Source organism: Pinus tabuliformis, chromosome 2_2 (genome assembly GCF_031772625.1).
Source record: "Pinus tabuliformis cultivar Carrire ecotype Pingquan chromosome 2_2, CPIR1, whole genome shotgun sequence".
Taxonomy (NCBI): domain Eukaryota; kingdom Viridiplantae; phylum Streptophyta; class Pinopsida; order Pinales; family Pinaceae; genus Pinus; species Pinus tabuliformis.
In genome coordinates, this window is record NC_142300.1 from 618,447,093 (window position 1) to 618,464,951 (window position 17,859).

The 17,859-nt window shown below is 35.3% G+C and overlaps 1 pseudogene; it reads right to left on the reverse strand.

The window, feature by feature from the left end:
• Window positions 1–15,617: 15,617 nt before the first annotated feature.
• Window positions 15,618–16,664, reverse strand: LOC149194171 (F-box/kelch-repeat protein At3g27150-like; annotated as a pseudogene).
• Between the last annotated feature and the right edge of the window lie 1,195 nt (window positions 16,665–17,859).

The window sequence follows — 17,859 nt, forward strand, 5'->3', positions numbered from 1 at the left end:
ACAACAAGCATAATCGTGGCAATGAATTTCTTTAGCATTGAATGTTAATGTCACCGAGGTTGTTTACTTCTGTATCCTCCTTAGGTTGAAGATGTTTGGACTATCTATAGAACTTGAGCAGTGCATGATATTACGATTTGATCTTGAGAGAGGAATAAAGGAAATCAAGTGTTGTCTATGTCAAGTGCATTTCAAGAGAAGTCAGGTGTAATCCAACTCAATGTGAATTAGGTGTGTAAAATAATGTGAATGGTAAATAATGTGATTTTTCTATAACCTTTATGCTTCTTATTATGAATTGTATATCTTTAGTACTCTACCCTGCTTTCTACCCTGCTTCCAAAGTCTTCATTCTACATATCCACAATTGTTTAAACTAACATTCTCCTTGAATTGGATGTATGCCTCTGAGAATAAAATGCACTTAACTATGGCATCTTCGCTGAAGTAATTTGTGGGTCCCAACGACACTTATTTGAGATATGTGTTTTTTTCTAGTCGTTCAAATTCCCTTTTCTGTGCACATACGTTGGTTTATCTCAGTGACTGAAGGCATAAATCTGTGCATATTGAGCTCCAATGCTCAAACAAGATTTTGGTAAAAGTTAATTGACTGGTCTGTGGATGAAGCAAGCATTCAAAGCCTAATTCCTGAAGCTAATCCAAGAATTTAAGCTAAACAATGATGTCCTAACCAAACACCCAGTAGGGCACAAACGATGGGTTTATTTTGAATCCTCTTAAGGACATTTGGAAGGTATATTTGTGAGAACACTTGGCACATTTTTAAGGTTAAAGTCTTGGCATAATTCTAAGGGTACATACAGAGAGTTGTTGCAAAAAAATACAAAGATTTGAACTTACAAATCTGAGGCAACTTCTATGAGTGGGCAATGTCTAAGCATTCAACTATCCCTTGGTATGACTAAATTTTGTATGCACAGTTTAAGCTTATCCAAGAAAAACAATCTAACACCAATCGACATCCTTTCTTGAGGCTAGTGTGGAAGATTTGTTCTACAAAACTACATCATACTTACAGATTGTGGTCTAGGTGTTAACAATGAGCACTAAAGTTATTTTAGCCAGAATGAGTAATGATAGGACATACAACCTAGTACAGAAATTGCAATGAGATTCTACTTAAAGCTGACTTAATTGTATCACATTGATTTTGACATGACAACATCAGTAAAATGATATAAGTTGTTGCAACTAGTACAACTAGTTTGGTGCATTAATAATTGCATGAGATTGAAGGAATCTGGTGGTATTCTTGATTAGAAATATTGCTTGATTAACAATAGCATGAACCTTGTGTTGTACAACATTTGTATTGACTACGGAGGATTTAAGGAGCAGTAACGTTGTTTTTTATGAGCCTCGCAATGATTATCAAATAGACTGTTTATTGGTCCCTGTGGTATACATTCTTTGGATCTTGTTTTATCCCTTAATTGTAAGTGCATAAAAATATTAGATTCATAGGACATGGTACCATTAATCATGTGAGCCAATGATCTTGGATGTTTTTTGATTGAATTCTTCAAAACTTATTTCCATTTAATCTACCAAAATGTGCATATAGTTTTTTTGGTTGGAACCATGCTACAAGTTATAATAACAAAGATTCTGTTTTGCAGAATGCTTTCCACCTTGAATTATTTTTGTGGATATGGGTAAGAAATATGCTCTTCTAGTAAAGAATAAATTCTTTTGCATAGAGTCATTGGGTTTACTATGGTAATGATCGTAACATTTTGCAGTCTTTTGTTTGTTGGCCCATGGTTTACTTGTTGAGACACGACATCACCATGTTAATGACTCAAAGTCAAACTTAGATATTAGAGCCTTGAATTATAAGTTGGTTGAATTTTATGAGATTTATATGCAATATTAATTCAATAATTAATAAAAAATATAGTCTCAAGCACCTATTGATGCCTCTAAAATCGTTGCATCAACATCGGGGAAAAACACCCAGTCCGAACCTTAGTGCAGCTCCTTTTCCATTTGGTGTGGTGGCTCTGACTGGATATAATGGGACCAGTTTCCCAGTGATGTATGAGTTGATGGGTGATTGGTTTGTAATGTGTAACGAAAGTGATAAGTGTTTTATCCTACAATTCAAATATATACAAATATAACTAATCTAACCCAGGTATCTTGTTAACAATATGATTTTTGATTATTTCTATTAAACAAATAATCATAAAGATGGCTTATTCGTAAAATAGAAAGATGCATTCATATAATGATTACTTTGTTTAAGAATTTCAACAAAGTAATTATAAAAACATTATCGCATTCACCACAATATATATCACTGACATATATATCCATATGATAACATTTTTAAAACCTTCAGAAATGATATGCTAAAGAATTGTTTGAAAACATACATATATCAATAATAACAAGTTCTAAGAAATGCTCATTCACATAGAGTAATAAGACAAAAACAAAGATAATAATACCGTATGCATTTGAATTCTCTCGATGTAAACAACACTTAGATTCTTCTTTCCTATTTGAGAAAACCTTCAAAAGATGCAAAAGTGCGGGTCTTGCAAAAGCTTCTTTCACAAAAATGCAGAACTTTGGTCCAGCTTTTGATAAAAAAATAATATTAGAAGTACAAAAGTGCATCTCCAAAGTCAAGTTTTAATACAAATTGAGGACCCTTTCTAAATACATGAAAGGGTCTTAAATACTAAAAATAACAACTAACTATCAATAAAAATAGCTATGCGTTGTTCTAACTGTAGACATGAAAATCTGGGATTCATTATGAAAATAGCATTGTAGTAGCAGTTGAACGAATTCATTGTACCGGCTTCCTTCTTGTGATTGCAGCTAGCGGATTGCAAGCATTGGCTCGATTTCTAGAGGTTGACTCATCTTGGAGTGTAGCTGGGCTGTATAGGTGGCATCAGAGAGATCGGAGATCATGCAGTTGATTGCATCCGAAATAAATTTCATGGCCATCTACTGGCTATGTGGTTTGACTAGGAAAAACCAGAATGTTTCCCATGTCAAGTTTTGGATTTCTCCAATCTGTTTTTCTCTGTTCGCCAGCTTTTGTTTCCAATGTTGTTCCAATGCCTTTGCTTTTGGGAGTTTACCTGGAGAGCAATCGATGATCAAATTAGACATATGTAAACTGTTATTCACTAATTCAATCAAATCGTCCGTTGCGGCTCGACATCTAGAAGTTTCTCTTTCGGCTTTCATTAGCTGGGACTCCCATTTGGAAAACGAGATTTCCTTGTGTGATTCTTGTATCCTCTGCAAGTTGGCAGCCATTCCTTATTTGGAATCTTGCCAAGACAGAAAATTGGTTGACCTTTCATATGTCTTTTCCAATTCAAGTATGGCGTCCACTCCCTTCTCAATCAATGATGTAGAGATATCACATAAGGGGTTGGCCAATGATATGTTGTGGCAAAGAATATTCAACTGTCGGGACAAGGCTCTGGTTATTTCCAAGGCTTATGTTCTAAATTCACTTACCTGTGGATAACTCTTGTACCTTTCTATCTATTGTTGCATTTGTGCAATTTGATCTTCCTTTGCCTTCTCTTATTGCTCACTTAACCTCTGAAGCCTGCTTAACTCCTGAGACAACTCCTGTTGTTTATGGAGAGTCTGCTCATCAATCCTCTATTTCTCCAGCTTCAACTGCTCTCCTAATCACTCATTTTGTTGACTCTGCTCTGTTAACTGTTGTTCAAGCTGACTAACCTTTTGTTGTCGCTCTGCCAATTGCACCTCAAGTTGAGTAATCCTCTGATCCTTTTCCATCATTAGATGGTTGATCTTTGAGGATTTGTCCCTTATCGTCGCTGTGTAGGCTCCTGCATAATGAGATAGCTTTGTTAAATCCTCAGAGGGATTGACTTATGCTTTCCATACCACATTCATCATTTCTACATGAGGAGTTAGAAGAGGACTTTGAGCAATTTTCTTATTTTTCCTTTGTCTTTTAACTACAGCCCTGTGCTCCGAACTATAGAAGACATCGGAAGGTGGTATTTCTTCTGTTCTAAGTACAATCTCCTCTATGGGATTTCCGGGAATGATTTCTACGTCCTGCTGACTTTTGGGTGGGCCGCTTGTCCCTTCTATCGGAACAGTAATAACTTTTGGCTTTTGCATAATAAGAAATTTCGGTGTAGTGAGCTCTTGGGATTTATTCGAGTTATTGATGTTTAAGTTGAACTGCTCCCATTCCTTGATTAAAGTAGGATCAATATTTATATTCGTATCAAGGGGCTCACTAGTTCCTTCCTGTGTCTGCTCTCTTTCTAGGGTCTTTTCCTTTTCAGGAGTCTTTTCAATAATTTTCTCTTCACAGTGGCCTTCTAGTTGTACCATAGAGGTAGTATTTAACAAGTCCAGAGGAAATGTTTGCAATCTATGTGTCCTGAACTTGTAAAATTACTCTAGTCCATCTGCTCGCAATTTGATTTTTGCTAGTTGTTTCACTTGAGAAAATAACTCGGCTGAAGCAAACAAATCATCATAATTATCCTTCTCATGTTCAAACTTGGCAATTTTTGCATGAGAAGTGACATTCTAGGCAACAGATTTGGGATCATACTGTCTCTTTTGTATGACTGCTAACTTTAACATTTTAATTTTCTCAGCTTCCTTCTCTGCATGTTTGAAGTCATGCAACATGAAAGCACCACATCGAAGGGGGAATGAAGGCCACATGTGCTTTTTAGACTCCTTTAGGTTCATTGACATCCCTTCTACTGTTATCTGATATGATATTTCTTTGGAAAGTAACTTATCAGGGATGTATAAGGGAAGGAGATGTGGGTCAGTAGTGCCACCAAAAAGTATGATGTAGGTGAACTTTTCTTCACCAAACTAGCTACCAATTGATGTCAGGTCGACATTGGCTTCATTGGACAACCTAGGAGTGGGTTTATTGAATATAGCATAATAAACGGGGAGGATGAAATCATGATAAATTCTATAAAGATAATCTTTGTAATGGGCTTTCCACAATTCCTTATGATAGATATGAATGGGGTTCAGTAGTCCATTTCCAACCTAAAATGGGTATTCAGAATTGAAACAGATAGTGTCCAAAATATAGGCACTCATATAAAACGGGGGTATTACCTATGTAGTCACGAACATTTTTTTCCTATAATCAAGTATTTGGTTGGCCATTTTATCAGACAAAATGGTTGCCCAATCCATGATATAAGAATTAACTGTAGCCTCCATTAAAGGTACCATCTCTATAGAAAATTTGGCAGAATCATGGACTCCAAAGAGTCTACACATCATAGCACCGACATAACAGTAAGGAGATGCTAATGAGTCTACGGAGTACATACCCGATGATTCATGCTTGTGTTTGGTCAGAAAATGCCTCCACTATCTGATAGGGTCCGATTCGATGGAATTTTCTTTGGCGAAAGATTCCAAAAATTCTTTGTTATATCACTTCTGTGGTTCAGGCAAATGGTACATTCTTTTGATATCTTCTGCTCTGAACGACCGAAACATTCTTCCATCAGTCGTATTGAAAGTTCTGTCTGTGATATTGATACTTTCAATAACCCATCTGACCAAGTCATTATAGGGTAATACTTTGGCGCAGGCTGCTATTCTGTGAAGATAAGACCTGGCCAAATCCTTAAGAGTATTCTCTGACTTGTCAGTGGAATCTGCTGTTGCAACTGCTTCTTCGATCTCTTTTGGATCCTCGGCTTCCAGTAAATTGTATATACTCTCCCATGAAGCTTTGTCTAGACCGAGGCAGGTAGTATCAGCTATCAAGACCTTTTTAATTGGTTCTTCTTTGGCTATGACGGGGGCCTTTTATTTCCTTGATTTCTTCGTTATTTTTTATGGATTCATAAGCTCAGGCTTGCTCTGCAAAAAGAAACAAAAGACCGTAACAGAGAAAAACCCGTTCAAATCCAACACAGAATATAAAATATTAATGGTAATTTAAGCGTGATAAGCAATACGAACTCAAATATTGCCACGGATGAAATCCTCGAAGGATTCAACCATAAATGCTCTATTAATGATTTCCATAACCGCCAATCGTGATACTTAAATGCCATTATGATATGTCGCATTGCTCATATTACTAATCGGTTCTTTAAAGTGGATCTTGTGGCTTTCCTGATCAATGATTAGTGAAAATCACATATCGCAAATCAGGAGGTACAAACGTTAAGCTTATTTATTTCCATACATAGCTCTGATTGTGATAAAAGTGAGTTATCATGGGGAAGCAGGATAATCAATAAATCGTTTGTTTTTCGTTTATTATTGATTTAAGGTTTAGATCCACAAACATTCGTTTAATAACCTTTTATCGAAAAGCGCACTTTTCCAAAATGAAATTGCATCGGCGGATTCCAAATAGACAGTTATGTGTCTCATGTTTTTAGCGATGGCCGATTGCGATCGGATTATCGCATCGGGAGATTTGAGTGGACTATTGGAATGTTTCTTTGATAACTTGCGATTTGCGCTTTCCGATAGCGTTATCGCATCGGCGATTGCCAATGGAAGCCTTAAGTCTATCCTTTAAATAAAGGGTGCGACACATTCTTTTATATTTGTTTTTATGAGAAGGTCTTGTTTAATATTTAAATTGGATCAGACCTTTTCATAAAGATTTTCATGTGTTTTGTGGATAAATCAAAGTTTGTGATTGTTATTGAATTATTGATTTTAACTAAGTCCTAAAAAGGGGACCCATTTCTTGTTAAAGTTTTGGATGAAAATTTTGAAATGGGGAGGGTTGTTGTATAGCACAACAATTGGCGATTCACTGGGAGAAACAGTTATCTCTGAGAAAGTAGTGCAATATCTATAACTTTATTAATTTGGAAACCATTGAGGATATAGAAAACAATCTAAGAATAGTTAAATAAACATTAACTCTGAATATAATGACAATTTTTGTAATTCCTTTTCCAATCTTAAAAATAAAAACGTTCTGGTCTTATTCAAGCTTTGATTGGTTGGTATAGATAAAGCAGGGGGCTTCTCCAACTTAGATTTTAAGTTTACTCTGTTGTCATAGGTAGTGCCTCTGCTGCCAGTAGATGTTTATAGTCTTGACATGGTTACCTTTTAACCATTTAATCATTCATTGTCCCATCCATCTAAGAGTATAACTTTTGAAAGATAAATTCAAAAAGATATGTTTACACATATTTTTTTTTTTGTGTTTTCTATTCTTTCAATTTCTTTAAAAGATAAAAAGCCATTGTCCTGGTTTGGTGGCCAGCTATTGACAATGCCATTCACTGGTTGTAATTGAACTGAACAAGTTGGCTCATGATGAGACCCCTTGTCTTATGATTATAAGCCATTACCCTATTTTGATATGCAGTATTGGTAATGTCAGTTTAATTAGTTCCCTATGATCATGGTAAGCAGGCTCATGATGAGACCTCTTATCTTTTATATCAGACATATTTTAGAATTACACTGAAAAGTCATAAACTTAATGGATGGGGTGAATGAATTTCTCCTTAAGAGTCTATGGATGACAATTTTAGAGTTGTAGATGCTAAGTTTGGAAAGGTCTTTACTTTTTTACAAATAACCTCTCTTGGCTATTTAAAACTTGGAATGATTTACGGTATTTTCAAGGCTTGTGAAGATTTTACAAATCTAAAAGAGGTTCTTAGAGTTTTATTTTTATCTAACCTTCTAAAACTGTAGTCTTATCCTTAAAGGTTTCCATCTATCAAAAGTAAGTATTTACAATATTTCCTTAAATAACTTTTCAATAGTAAAAGGTCAATGGACGACTATTTACAACCTTATTTTCTACAAATAAAAATCCAAAATAAACAAAGTTGCATAATGAATATTTACAGGTAAGAAGGGGTTACCTCCTTAAGTAAAGAATTTCTTCAAGATAATCCCATTTACAGGAAGAGAATCTCTTTTTCCTTATAGGTCTTGCAATATGAATGTTGATGAGCCTATCTTCTCAATGATTTGAAATGGTCCAAGCCACACCTTTTGAAATTTCGTATGTTTGCCTTTGTCTTCATGCGCTTTGTTCCATTTCAAAACAAGATCACTTATTTGTTAAAAAATTGGGCCTGTAGAATTTGCATCAAAAGAAAATTTGATGACCTGTTGATGTTTTGCATGTGCGATTTTGGCTTTTTCCCTCTCCTCTTCTAATTTAAGAATTTGATCATATCTTAATTGAACAGAAGACGAGGGATTTTCTTCAATAAATTGCACTAGGGCTAGAGATGGGAGTGCTAATTTCGTTGGTATTACAACATTTTTCCCATACACTAAATTGAATGGAGAAGTACCTATTGAGGCCTTCTGAGTTATGCGGTTTGCCCATAATGCAAATATCAAAGACTTGTGCCAATTCTTTTGATTCTAGTCAACAATTCTCTTAATAACCTTAATAAGATTTGTATTGGTTGATTCTGCCAAACCATTACCTTGAGGGTAGTAGTTTGTAGAATATTTTAATTTAAATCCTCTCTTAAGAGCAAATTCAAGTATGGTATTTCCAGAAAAATAAGATGCATTGTCAAAAATGAGGGCATTAGGTACGCCAAACCTGGTAATGATGAATTGATCAATGAATTCAATGATTGCATCAGAATTGGCTACCTTCAAAGGAATTGCTTCTACCCACTTCGTGAAGTAATCTGTGGCTGTAAGGATGTATCTGTGCTACTTGGAAGAATGTGGAACAATCTCTCCTATGATATCCAGTCCCCATTGTTCAAATGGTTGTTCGATGTTCACTGGTTGTAAAGGAAAGACCGGTTTCTTTTGTTTTCAAATGGCAGTTTGGCCATTTCCTTACATAGTCATGGGCATCTTTAAATAAAGTGGGCCAATAATATCCAACATGTATTATCTTGTGAGCTATTGTATCACCTCCAAAAATGTCCACCTGCTGGACCATCATGTAATTCTTGCAACACCTTTTGTGCTTCAGTTTTTTCAAGGCATGTTAACAAAATCAAATCATAATTCATTCTAAATAACACATCATTAATGGTTTCTAAGTGTTTTTCTTTTAATCTCAAGGAAAATTTGTTTTTGTAAGAGAGATTAGGAGGAGCATACCCATTTTTTAAATAAAATACCAGATCTGCATATTGAGATTCAGAATTCATGATATTTATCTCGTTTACTTGAAGAGCATTGCCTGAATCTTCATGTTCTGGAATGTTAGAAGCTCCTACTAATAACCTGCAAAAACCTTGACCTCTTACAATTTTCGCTAGTTTAATATCTAAATTATATTCTTGTAATGTTGTAACCCAGTTGGCTCTCTTCTCTCCTACTTCCCTTTGGAATAGTAATTTTCTCATTGCCGAGAATGGGACTATCACTTTTGTATGAGTTTTTAGGAGGAATGGCCTAAAGTGTTTAATAGATTTAAACACAGCGAAAGCTTGTTTTTCTACTTCTGAATAATTAAGTTTAGCACCTTGTAAATTGGAACTGAAGAAGGATATGGATGCTTCAACTTGCTGATCATTGATCTGCGTTAACACAGCTGCATAAGATATTTTAGATGCTAAAGTATACAAAATAAAATGATTAGAAAAATTTGGAGTATTTAATGCAGGAGCATTAATGATTGTCTGTTTGATTGAATCAAAGGCTTTTTTTTCTTTATGCCCCCATTTGAAAACTAAATTTTTCTTAATCATGGTCTGTAATGGTAAAACAATCTGCGAAAAATCAGGAACAAATCTTTTTACAAAATTTATTTGACCTAAAAATGATCACATTGATTTTTTATTGTGTGGCAGAGGAATATCAAAAATCTCCTTGATACTTTCTGGATCAATGTAGATGCCATTTTTAGATACAATAAACCCTAAGAGTTTACCTTCATCAAGAGAAAAGAATGATTTCTTGGGATTTAATGAAATCCCATACCTTTTGCAGCGTTCAAAGATTTGTTTCAAATCATGTAAATGATTTGCCTTTTTCTTGGAGAAGACAGTTATGTCATCTAGGTAGACAACAACTGAACTGTTAATCAAACCTTTGAATGCTATATCCATTGCTCTTTGGAAAGTAGCTCCAGCATTAATCAAATCAAAAGGCATTTTCTGGTAAGCATATGTTCCCCATTTGGTTTTGAAAGTAGTCTTTTGTCTATCATCTGGATGCACCATTATTTGGTTATATCCAAAAAAACCATCCAGAAAAGGCATTAACTCCAAACCCACAATTGAATGAAGTGTCTACTCCATTGTTGGTAATGGGAAATTATATTTTTGGCATGCCTTATTGAGATTTCTGAAATCAATGCAAATCCTAATATCACCGTTCTTCTTCCTAACAGGTACCAAGTTAGAAACCCATTTAGAATGTCTGATTGGGAAAATTATCTTAGCTTTCAAGAGTTTATTCAACTCTGCTTTGATCTGGCTCTCCAGATTCGGGTGAATTTTCCTCAATTTTTGTTGCACAGGTTTCTCCTCAGAAATCATTGGAATTGTGTGTTGTATGATAGAAGTATCATACGTTTTTAGATCATCATAATTCTAAGCAAATTTTTTTTTATATTTGTTCAACAATCTGATAAAAGAAAATCTTTCTTCTGAAGTGAGCCCTAGTCCCAGATCAATGTTTTGTGGTTTGGCCTCAGTGCCAAGATTTATTAATTCAAACATCAAAGTAGAACTTTGAAGTTTTGAATTAGTGACTTGTTTAAACCTATATTTGATATCATAAAGATATTCAAGTTTGACAACAGATTTAGGTATGGCATTCTCATTCTGTTTTTGTTTTATTTGAAGATCATGATCATCCTCATCAATAATCTAGTCATCATAAGATTTCTCAGAAGTTAAGAAATTCAAAATGTCTTCGTCATGATTAAATACCTGCTAGTTGGTGACATTGTCTGGAACAGATGGTCTAAAAATTAATTCAACCAAAAATCTATTAGGATTGTAATCCTCGGATGGAAGGAGCTTAGAAGCAACATTAGCTAATAAATCAGTTGCTGCATTCTGAGAACTGGGAATAGGAGAAATATTAAATGCTAGAAAATGAGATATGAGGTCTTGAACCAAGGACTGATAATGCTTGAGATGTCCTGAAAGACAATGGCTAGTATTCCTTACCTGTTTGATGACAATCTCAGAATCACCAAATACTTTTAGATATTGAACCTTCAGGCCCATCACTTTATAAAGCCCTTGAATCAATGCCTCATATTCAACAGTATTATTTGTACACTCAAATTCTAGTCTACATGATAACATATTTTTTTCCCCTTCAGGATTAACTAAAATACATCCTGCTCCTCCACCGTCATTGGATTTTGATCCATCAAAATATAAAGACCAAAATACAGGATTATCTACAGTTTTATTTACAATTTCTTCAGCAATAGTAACACACCTTGATGTATCTGTATGAGAAAAAATTTCTATCTGTGATGTGAAACTATTAACAGAAAAAGGTGATGAATTAGCATTAAAATTACCAAAGAATGATTCAGCTAAGTAATTTCCGAGAATGTTATTATTAAAATCTATGGGTTTATTTTCCTGCTCGAATTCCTTTACAATATGGGTCACATGTTTCTCCCGATCTATTTTAATTTGATTTGGTTTCCCTTTATAGGGAAGCCACATATGAGACCAATCAGTAGAAATGTAACCATGGAGTTTCTCAGACCAATCCCTGCTTAAAATTAACCCATAAAACTCGGGGATGTCAGAAATCAATATATCGATTCTCTGGACTACTCTAGGATTAGCTGATAACCTAATGGTGACTGAATTAATCTCTCCTAAGACTTGAACCTTGGTTCGATCCAACTGAACAATATGTACTGCAGATTTTTGGGGTTCAATATATAATTTTGAGCAAACCGAGGCTAGCATTATGTTTAATGAAGCCCCTGAATCTATTAAGCAATTGTGCATATTTCTATTGTTGATCTCATAGGTCAAGAGAAAAGGAGGAGCATGAGAATTAGATCTTTCTTCAATCAAAACAACATCAGTAGCATCTACTTTATCTGATGGTGGCTTACCTGTTCCTTTAGCCGCCTTGGATAATACAACATTTGGAAGAGGGGAAGAAGGTACTGCATTTAACTCTTTGAGCAACAATTTATGTTGATGTTTGAGCTTGTTAAGCTCCAACATAGAGATATTTGCTCTAGTCTTCTTCATGTCTTCAATAATGTTGTAATCCATAGAGTCAAAGACTACCAATGTATTAGATGATGAGCGTGGATTGGAAGATGACGCCTGATTTTGAGTTGGCAACACTAAGATTTCTTCATGTGTAATGCCCCACTTAAATCTTATCCTACAAATTCTGTTAATATTTACATTATTTGAAAATATTGAGAAATATTGGTCTAATATAAATTTATGATTTCCATTATTCAAATTCCCCACTTACCTTCTCAAATTGAATATTATGTAGGATATGGTCTCCTTCCATTATTTCAAAATATATGTATTCATTTCACATTCCCCAATGTACCCTCACATTTACTTGGGAGAAGACATGGTCCTCTCCATCTTATCATCAATATATATTTATTCATTTCACATTCCCCAATGTACCCTCACATTTACTAAGGAGAAGACATGGTCCTCTCCATGTAAGTACATTTCACATTCCCAAATGTACTTTTCATATTTACTTTGGAGAAGACATGATCCTTTCCCATTAAATTCTCAACTTTATATTCATGTCACAATTCCAAATGTACTCCTAGCTTACTTGGGAGAAGAGAAGTCAACTAAGGATGGATGAGAAGTTAATGACATTAATGAGAGGTGGTTGAGGAAAGAGGGTATAAAAAGGGAAGGGGGAAGGAAGAAAAGGGGGGGGGGGGGGGGGGTTGGAGTCTTGCTTAGGATTGTGGGGGTTGGTTGTGATTGTTTGGCCTTGTTATGATTTTGGGAGACCTTGGAAACCTGTGGAGGTTTCTTGGGTTTGAGAGGAAAGTATCATTATTTAGTTTTGCACATTATTCTTGAGGACACACTATATCTGGTTGGACTTGGGCACGGAGGGCTAGGGAACCTGTGGAGGTTTCCTGGGCTAGGAATTTATTTCCTAGTTGTCTGGGAGGTAAATCCGGTTGGGTCGGTGAGAAGGAGTGTTCAACTGGAGCTATAAGACAAAGGTATCATCATCAACCACCGGAACATGTATTTTCCATGGACCACTCTTGTTAAGTTGATATCAATGGAATGATCACCTTAAATTATGGTACTTATGATAAAGTGATAAGATGTTGAATGTTTAAATCTATGTGAGAAGGTCAGCAAGTTCTTTTTTTTTTTTTACTTTTAGAACAGTAGGAAAATAGATCTATTAGTGTATTATAGATTGAGACTCTAATAATAGGAATCAGGCCCTTACACATGGTATCAGAGCCTTGGTTCAAAATCTGGACCCAAGGCCCTCTAAACCTATAATTTATACTTTCAACAAGTCTCCACAGCTCATTTCTGGGCATGAATGCATTGAGAATCAAACACCGGCTATTCATAGTGAATTCCACCCGCCTGTAGCTAGAACAGCCCATATGAGAAAGCCCATTTTGTATGCATATAATTTAGTACTTAGCTAGCAGTGGAAATCCTACATGTTTTGAAAACTAACTCCCTTCATTTCACTCACGTTGAAAACCAAATAAACATAATTTAGTAACTCTTCACTATAAGTATCTCAGCGGTCATAAGATATCCAAACTTCCCTAAATACCCAACTAAAATTCGAATGGCATTACCATCTTTCCATATTAGCCAAACCAACAATTTGTCCCATCATTTTCTATCCCTGTCGTGTGAAGCTTGAGACATCTTTATCAAAATCAGGTATAAATATTCATCTCTTGATTTCATCATATTGAAGATCAAAAACTATTTAACAAGAGGCTTAATCAAAAGAATTACTCCTTAGACCTTACAGGGCCAAGGTCATTCCATGTCCTCTCCTTTTAGATTTCTGGGCTTTTTGCTACCGCGCCTTTGGCGGGTTTCTTTCTATATACATCGTAGAATTGGCGTTTCAATTCGTGTAAAGGCAGTCGATTTGATGAGTCCACGACGTTTACCTCTAGATGCTTGCTCTTCCTTCAAGCTCTCACTCAGTCTCGAACACCAAATTACTGGAGGTGGATCCATTCTTTTTCCCACGACCGCAGCAGAGATTCGACTTGCGTAACATTTCAAGCCGATCATTCCAAAGATCGAAACTCGCACGCTTCACAATTGATTTCGGTTTTAGGAGGTGGGATTGTCAAGGTTTAGATTCATTTACTCCTTTTCGTTCAAGATTTCAGTTTCGATTGTTTGCTTAATTTATTTCAAGAGCAGTAATTGTAAATCTGTGTATTCTGTGGCTTATTGTACGAATCTTTTTCTTTTTATAAATATGTAATTCGATTGAGTTCTCAGAAGCTAAACTTACTGCTATTTCCTTTAATCTGGCGCCTTAAACCAACTCGGCCATCTCAACTGCTTAACTCTGGCCCCTGTCTTAAAGCCGATGGACAGTTACAGTCATTCCCTTAATAGGCTGACTACAAATACATTAATATTGACATAGGTCCATCTTAACGTATCTTAACATGGATTTATTAAAAGCCAAAGGTTTGCACATAGCTTATTCATTTGTCTTAAATGTATTTATCTAGTAAAAAAAATAAAAATCCGAAAGTAATCAAAACTTATCAGCCCAATGTTGTTCAAATAACAAAACAATGCCAGTAGATCGGACTGACAGGAGAGGAAGAATGATAGTTGGAGGCGAATAATGCCACAGAATATCCACCCAGTTTACAGACAGAACTGAATTGAATCCCACAGCATGGAAAGCCCTGCTCTGGTAGGCCTATTTCTCCTCCTCTCAAGCCGATTATTGCGATGAAATTTGCCCCCCTATCTAGTAAAAAAAATAAAATCACTACATAGAAATTTCATTATGGCACAAGAGATCGTGAAAGGTGCTTAAAAACATGGGGAGATGTCATTTATTTGGTGTCATGATTTTACCCACATAAAAAGGGAACATGGAGACACGCTAAATTACATAGATCCTGCCAGAAGAACCATCCCCTGACCTATGTTCTGTACCTTTCCCCATAACTATAGCATATCTGAAGCAAAAAGATCCGGTGAGTTGCCATAAGTTCCAACATTCATCCTCAAATCAAGAAGATAAAAATCAAACACCTCATGCATCCTTGGCCCAGCAAAGTTTCTGTGGATCAAGTTACAAGGTATCGCAAAATTTCTGATGAAATAGTTTGAGAAAGGCATCAGAACAAGCATCACATTTGAAGAAACCACCGTTTGACTCCCAGACTCCTTCATAGAAGTGTCTTTCTCTATCTTGGTGACCTCCGGAATAATCTTTTTTTTTCACAAAAAGAATGTCTTCGGCCTTCCCATAACTTGTCTTTTCACCGCCATACATCGCAAACACTGATGAAACAAATTCCTTCATGGGAAGAATTCCACTGTTAATAGGAGTATCCTCTGAAACGGTTTGTTGAAGCAACTTCTTGGCATCTAACTGTAAATGAATAAGAAAGGAGGATCATTATTAATTTATTAGGCACCCTATTCTCAGTAATGAGAAATATTATCTACACCTCCATGACCATAAGCACTTTGACTTGTCTCACCTCCTCTTAGGAGCAGTTTATTACCTAATGATTTGAAGGCCACACCCCACCCACTGTTAAAATCTACTTGATAAGCACTTCGCCAAGCTCCTTCCATCTGTTAGTTTTTTTTTGTGTAAGCTTGTAGCTGATTCGTTGAGGCCTCCAGAGCTTAGAGCTCATTATTTTGCAACAGCTATAAGAGGTGGAGCCTGAGTGACTGCATCTCTAGGCCCAGACGGTTTCATGTTTTTTTTATATTTTATTTCCAGGTTCTCTTATCAGAATCATAGACTTCACCACAGGTGAGATCCCCATGATATCCTGTCCCTCCAATAACAAAGAACTTACTGTCCATGTAGCATCCAGAGCAGAGTTTTCTCTTCTTATTCATTTCAGGCAGCCGTTCCCATCTCTGATTAGTAGGATCGTACCTCTGCATATTTTAAAAGACCTCCTTTTTCACTGATTCCTCTAGCCACAAAGGCAAAGTCGCCACAGCTCGCAGACGCTTAGGGACATCTGGGAGTGAGCATAGATGGTCCTTTGTACCATTCATTGGCTACAAGATCATACCTCCAGATCACAAGCCCTTCAATCTCTCGCCCTAAGACAAGGAGGTGAGTACCAGAACAAAGAGATCCCTTGTCACCTGCAACAAAACATGTATCAGATGGCATATTTGGGAGTCTTCTCCATTTCCCTGAAAGGGGATCAAATGCACGCCACTCATACTGGCCGCTTGCAAGCATGTAAACCCCCTGCTCAGCTATTTTCTCTTTTCTCCTGATCTTGTATAACTCTCCACTCTTAGCGAAGGCAAAGTATCTTGTGTGAATAGAGAAAAGTTTCCTGTACTTTGCGCTCGATGTATGAGCAAGACAAAGAAGAGCAAGTTCATCATTTAGCCCAGGCAAATATGAGTAATCTGCATCCTGAGATTGATTGTTTATGCCCCAGCCTGAGATCGATCATTCAAGCCACCAACTGTAAACAGATCGACTGCCATGCTGGTATCTAAACTAGGGTTTGCAAGTAAGCAAATTTTTCAGTTTATTAGTTGAGATTTTGGTATTAACCCTCATTTTATGATGTTACTAGTTGTAAAACCTCCATAGTTACTGAAGGCATTCCACTCAATTGGAATCGTTTATCGACAAGGGTTGTGTATTATAAGTAAGCACCCAGTAATTGCACATGTTAATGTGTCTTTTCACTAGTTACCTAGCTTCTCTATGTGTTATTTTTACACTATCCTCGTTCTTCCTGTGGTTATCAAAATTTCCTCTTTCAGTTATCCAGTCCTTCATTTAAAATGACCAATTAACCACTGGAATTCTTATCAAATTGGAAGGGCGTGAGCTCCTATTTCCCTTACATTTCGACTATCGCTCCTTGACCAATGAATTAAAAAAAAATAATATGAATTGCTTACGGTTTCAAGAATGAACAAAAAAAAGGGTGAAAACCCTATATAGTGTAATTCAAAAGCATTCCATTTGAATTTAAATTGTTGCAAAACCCTATATGTATATAAAATATATCGTTGCATAAAATATCCTAGTATCTGCTACATAATCGCTAATTGATATAATTCATGACCGCTGGTAATTATTAGAAAAGGTAACAAAGATAGAGATATTTCAGATTTTTTTTTATTATAAATATATATATGTGTGTGTGTGTGTGTGTGTGTGTGTGTGTGTGTGTGTGTGTGTGTGTAACATTATTTAAGTTAAAAATAAATAAATTTAAAATAAACAATTAATTGGATTGAGAATTAAGTGATTTATTAATTAGATGCAAGAGTATATAGTTAAAGGATATTATGGATATTTAGTGAAGAATTATATTTTATTTATTCATCTCAAACAATTTCGATATAGTATCATACATTTAAATGGAAAATATTAATGATATTTGATATATATATATATATATATATATATATATATATATATATATATATATATATATATATATATATATATATATATAATTGCATATATCTATCTTTTGGGAATACACAAATGGAACGCTAATACTATATAATTTGAAATTAATGTTGTATAAATTGAAATAAAAAAATAATAAATACATCAATTTATATAGTATTGATTTTTTTTTTATCGTGTAAAATGTAAGCTATTTATTAAAGAAAGGTACTATGTATAAAAAAAAGGGGAGTAAGAATAATTTATACA